Genomic DNA, 5762 nt, shown 5'->3' with positions numbered 1-5762 from the left:
TGTCAAAATATACTCTACTGACATGAATATATAAAAAGAATAAATAATGAAAACAGAAAAAAAAAGAGTGCATCTCTCAGTTAGGTGTCCTAGATACTGTATGTGGAGTTACTAAACCTATTTGTCTGACTGGATTTGAGTCTTGTTTGGGCCCTCTTTCTTCTTTTTGTGCTCCTACAACTCACTTTGGAATGTGAATGTTTACTCTTTTCTACTATATATTGTAACTTACCTTTGATTCATATAAAGGCTTATAGCACATGTTTGCTTCAGGCCTGAGAGAGAGAGAGAGAGAGAGAGAGAGAGAGAGAGAGAGAGAGAGACTTTGGATTTGTACTAAAACTTTTAAGACTCTGGGAATCTCCAGGAGGAACTAAATGCATTTTGCATTTTGAGATGGACATAGGCTTCGGTGGTCAGGGAGAAATTTCTTGGTTTGGATATGAGGTATACCCTCAAAGCTCCTGTTAATGCAGGAATATTCTGAAGTAAAAATTAGATTATGAAAGCTGTGACCTAATCATCTCATCCTAGTTTGAATGGAATGACTGGGTGGTAACTACAGGTAGGTTAGGGGTAGCTGGAAGAAGTTCTTCACTGGGGGCTCCTTCCCTCTTTGTTTCCTGATCTCACCATGAGCTAAGTAGCTTTCCTCTTTTTTTTTTTTTTTAAGAGAGAGTGAGAGAGGAGAGAGAGAGAGAGAGAGAGAAAATTTTTAATATTTATTTTTTAGTTCTCGGCGGACACAACATCTTTGTTGGTATGTGGTGCTGAGGATCGAACCCGGGCCACACACATGCCAGGCGAGCGTGCTACCACTTGAGCCACATCCCCAGCCCCCATCCTCTTTCAGGCCCTTTACCCATGGGCCTTGACTTGGGCTTAAATCAATGGCATCAGCCATCTATAGACTGAGACCTCTGAAACCATGAGCCCCAAATAAACTTTTGCTCCTCTAAGTTGTTCTTCTTGGATGTTCTTATAACAGAAATGGAAAAAGCTGACTGAAATAGAAATTGGTACCAAGATTATAATTGTTGCCATGCTTAATCTGACCATAGGGTTCAAAAGACTTTTAAAATGTTTTGCAGGGGTAATTTTGAAAGTTTAGACACAAAATGTCAAAGCTTTAGGATGTTGTTAGCAGAGTTTAATGGGCAATTCTGGTGGGAGCTCAGAAAGCCAGGAATATAAATGGTGCTCATGAAGTTTTGGAGGGAAATAAAGACTATATTGAGAATTAGATTATGGGCCACTCACATCATATTCTGGCAAAGAACTTGGCTACATTTTGCCATATCCCAAGACTTTGTATGAGACTAAGTTTGAAGGTTATATGCTAATTAATCTGATTGAAATGGTAGTACAGTTTTGCATGTTAAATTGTTGAGAAATAAATAATTACCAATAAATATGGTATTTCATCTCTGATATGGTTTGGATGTGACATGTCTCCCAAAAGCTCATGTGTGAGAATGCAAGAAGGTTCAAATGAAAAATCACTGGGTTGCGAGTGTCTTAACCTAACCAGTGAATTAATCCTGTAATGGGATTAACTGAGTGGTAACTAAAGTGTTAGGGTGTTGATAGAGAACGTGGGCATTGTGGGGCATGGCTTTTGGGTATATATTTTTATCTGGCAAGTGGAGACCTCTTTATCTGCTTTCAGATCATCATGTGAGCTGCTTTCCTCCTCCACACTTTTCTTCCGTGATGTTCAGCCTCACCTTGAGCCCTAAGGAATGGTGCCTACTGTCTATGGATTGAGACCTCTGAAACAGTGAGCCCCCAGATCAATGTAAGTTTTAATGTCTGATGTGGATGGATGGATCTCACAAACACTGTGTGCATTTTTGGTATGCATGTGTAGTTTTCAGCTGGCTATAGTTTTCAGGATTCACTTAGTGTTTCTCTAGGTCACTACACATAAATAAACACAACATTTTCTTTATACTGTCTTTACAATATCAAATGCTTTGTAATAAATTTTCATTTTCAAAACAAGTGTTATGGCAGAACTGCTTCTACTGTAATTGATTACATGCTTAAAAATAAAGATTAGAATTCAGAGATTAGAAAGCTGTGAAGTATTTAAAGATCATTTATTCTAATTCAAGTCCTCATATGACAATGCCATAGGTTGGACATGAAGTGTTCCCTAAAAGCTTCTGTTAATACAAGAATATTCAGAGGTGGAAGGTTTAGAATGTGAAAGCTGAAACCTAATCAGCCCATCCTAGTTTGAATGGATTGAATGGGTGGTAACCATAGGCAGGTGGGGTGTGACTAGAGGAAGTGGATCACTCCGAGCATGTCCTTGATGGGTGCATTTTTCCTGCAGTGCCTTTACCCTCTCTCTGCTTCCTGAATCCACCATGAGCTAAGCAATTTTTCTCTCTGAAGCCTTCTACTATGATGTGCTGCTGCACCTTGGTCCTGGAGCAATGAACATAGCTATCTATGGACTACGATCTCAAACTGTGAGCCCCATATATACTATTCCTCCTTTAAGTTGTTCTTGTTGGGTGTTTTGGTGAGACAGATGTAAAAAGCTGACTAAAAGAGATGATATCTTAATATGTTAAACAATGTATACCAAACCTAAAATGTTGTTTAAAGGAGAAACATTATGGGTGTTCTTATTAGTCAGAAACTTGGGATAAATTATTGATTTTATTGATTGAACTCCCCCACCAAAATAGTACCAAATCACATCAATATCACTTGGGTTTTGCAAACATTATAGATAGCTGCTATTAGCTGATTATATATAGGCCCTATTTCTATTATGTCTATTATCTCATCCAATTATAATAATTGTTTTCCTTCCTTGTAACATGTACAGTACATAGAGGTGGGACATTGTGCTGGACACATTCTTAAGGAGTCACACCTGGTAAAGTTCAATGAGTTACACACTTTTATTATCCCTCCAGTCTTGCTTCTAACCAACAGAATATGTCAAGTCACTTATAGTGTGCCATTTCCATGAACAGGTGGTATTATATGATAAAGATGATGGGGAATTCTTTTGTGTGTGTGTGGAAGTACAGCATACATCTTTAATAATGATTATAATCCAAACAAAAGTAATTCTTATGACACAGGATATAAAGTCAACATTACATGTTGCAACAATACTTTAAACCATCAATATCATGTTGTCACACATCATATCTCTACATAAAGATGAGTGCACTTCCTTTCAGCTAGAAATAGACACTCTCTTATGAAAGACTCCCCTAGGAATAGTTAGAAAAACAGACTGTGGACCCTACTATTTCCAATAAGCATCTGGCATTCCATGGCCATCTATTCAAAGGCTTGAACAGATCAAGAGATGGAGCAAGCTGAGTAGTGAAACAAGAGAGCCATGTATGTAGCCAAGCACAATCACAACAGAATTTGTGCTTCCTTGAGTGTATTTTCAAAAATTGAACCAAACAAAATGTGGGGCAGGTCACTGTGGTGACACACCTTAATGAAAATACACTATTTAGAACATGCAGGAAAGAAAATTGGAATAATTAGCAGCTTTTAATACATGAAGTAACAAATATAATTTTTTAAATACATATTTCATAATGTAAGAAATACAAGTATTTGACAGAAATAGAGGACTGTGGGTTTTTGGAGCTTCACACATTTGGGGGCTTGAAATTAAATATTTCAAGTTCTATCATGAGTAGATTAGGAATAAAATAAAGATTAAGGTCCTGATCAGGGTGACTGCTATCTTGAGCAAGTCCCTCAGCCCATAGGCCCTATTTCTCAACTACAACTCAAATTTCCCCCAGCCCCAGTCCATTGCAACAGCTGGTGACTAGCCACAGTGCTGTATTCCTCCACAGGACAGGCCTTCAGAGGCCAGGAAAGTGTTCTGCACCCAGTGTGATCCCCAGGAGGCCGGAAGCAAGAGCACTCTGAATTGTGGCTCTCCCTCCATTTTCCTTCCCATTCTTCTAATATTACTTTCTCAACAAATAGAAAAATAGGTTATGAGTAGGCTTAGTGGGCAATAAATATACATAAAGCAGACACTTAAGATATATCTCTGAATAATTTAGCTCCATACACTTGTTACTGTTCTGCCTTCTTCAGGTTTTAAATATAAAGACTTAAAACCCTGAGGCTCAAATTAATTTATAACATAGGATGCTTTCGAAGTGTTACTACAAAAAACACACAGGAATGCCAGGAGAATAGGCAGCTCTAGCATTAGGCAGATTCTGAAGCATCACCTTTAAAGGGGCCCTGTCTCCTGTCATCCTGAGCCGTCAGCCTTGCTGGTGACTCCACAGAGCCCCAGAGGGCAGGTTGTGGAGCTTTTACACCACTACCTTCGGAAGTCACCTGGCCGCATACCAGTCCACAACTCCTAAAGTAACATGCAGCCAATTCTGTCTGAGGTTTGAAAGTGTGAGGTTAAATGGAAAGAAGCTGTAGTTTCCTTGCCACAACCATTCATTCATTCATCACTATATTATTGTACAACATGAAAATAAATTATCCATTCAGCACTATACCTAACTGTGGAAAGAAAATGCCTTTCAAGACAGGTATGTTGAAAGTAAGGTATTCTAAGAGTTGAATAAGGAACATCTGAGAATGAGCCAGAGCCCCAATGTGATTAGCCAAACAACACAGTTCAAAACCTTCTCTGTGCTTCTTACGCAGATTAGTTATAATTATTAGGTCACTACTTCCAAAAGAACTATTAAAACTATTATTAAAAACTTTTTCTCACAAACAGAAATGCCCTGCAAAACATATTATTGCACACAGGATTATCAGAAGCTAAGCACATTAAGATCTTGAAGATTCTGGAAGCTCCAGAACAGAGACTCCAAGGCCATGCCTGTGGCCACTCCAGCCAACCTGCCTAGTGACAGGCCATTGTTGTTTTCTAGATTCAGTTCATGAATGATGACTTGTATAGCAGATTATTGTCCAAAAAGTCCTGCGTATGGGAACTGGTAGGGCACAGGGTCTACCTGGACTTTGGCAACATAGACAACCTGAGTTCCTGACGGTTAGGCACCACTGTATGAACAATAGCCATATGCAGTTGGTGCAGCATAGACTGTGTATGGAGAGGGTGAAACAGTCATGACTATCTTCTCTGAGCCAATGTAAACTATATTTGTTCTGGATTCTTAAAGTGCAAATTTCCAGGCCAAACAATCATCTGTGCTTTCTGCACAAAGACTGATAGTTTTCTCATCTCGGCAAACAATCTGCAGCAGACAGGCTTTTGGCTTCCCATCTGGAGGCTAAATATCCTGATTCTCGTGCCCTGTGCAGATATTGATGCATTCCACCCGAATATAGACCTTTTCCTCAATAACTTACTGAGTCTGGCCATCATAATAGATCAGGTGACCATCTGACCACAGGTCAAACCCATACTTCTTCCAATAATTCAAAATAGTACTCTGTCACAGCAACCATCCACTCTTCACAAACACCATCTCTTCACCTGTGAATGCTTGGGCTGTGGGTGAGAATCATGCTAGTAGCCCAAGGACGCTGCTACATTCTTGGGCTCTGACCACGGCGTTTCTTACATAAGGCTTCATTTAAGCTAGAGAGAGGTCCTTTTACAGGACCTAAAGAAGCAAATGACCACATTGTGAACTGCTCATTAAGAAGGATAGGACAGGGAATTGTCCTATGTGACCTCTCGGGCCTGAGGACTAGTCAACAACCAGTCAGAATGGATGGACTTCTGACTATAGACTGTACAGCTTCAAGGCACTGAA

The 5762-nt window shown here is 39.4% G+C and overlaps 1 pseudogene; it reads right to left on the bottom strand.

Moving 5' to 3' along the window:
• Window positions 1-4790: 4790 nt before the first annotated feature.
• On the bottom strand, window positions 4791-5471 carry LOC113187984 (pleckstrin homology domain-containing family B member 2 pseudogene; annotated as a pseudogene).
• Between the last annotated feature and the right edge of the window lie 291 nt (window positions 5472-5762).

Source organism: Urocitellus parryii, chromosome 4 (assembly GCF_045843805.1).
Source record: "Urocitellus parryii isolate mUroPar1 chromosome 4, mUroPar1.hap1, whole genome shotgun sequence".
In the NCBI taxonomy this organism is placed as follows: domain Eukaryota; kingdom Metazoa; phylum Chordata; class Mammalia; order Rodentia; family Sciuridae; genus Urocitellus; species Urocitellus parryii.
Note: the sequence above shows the minus strand (reverse complement) of the source record. Positions and strands in the feature narration are given on the sequence as shown.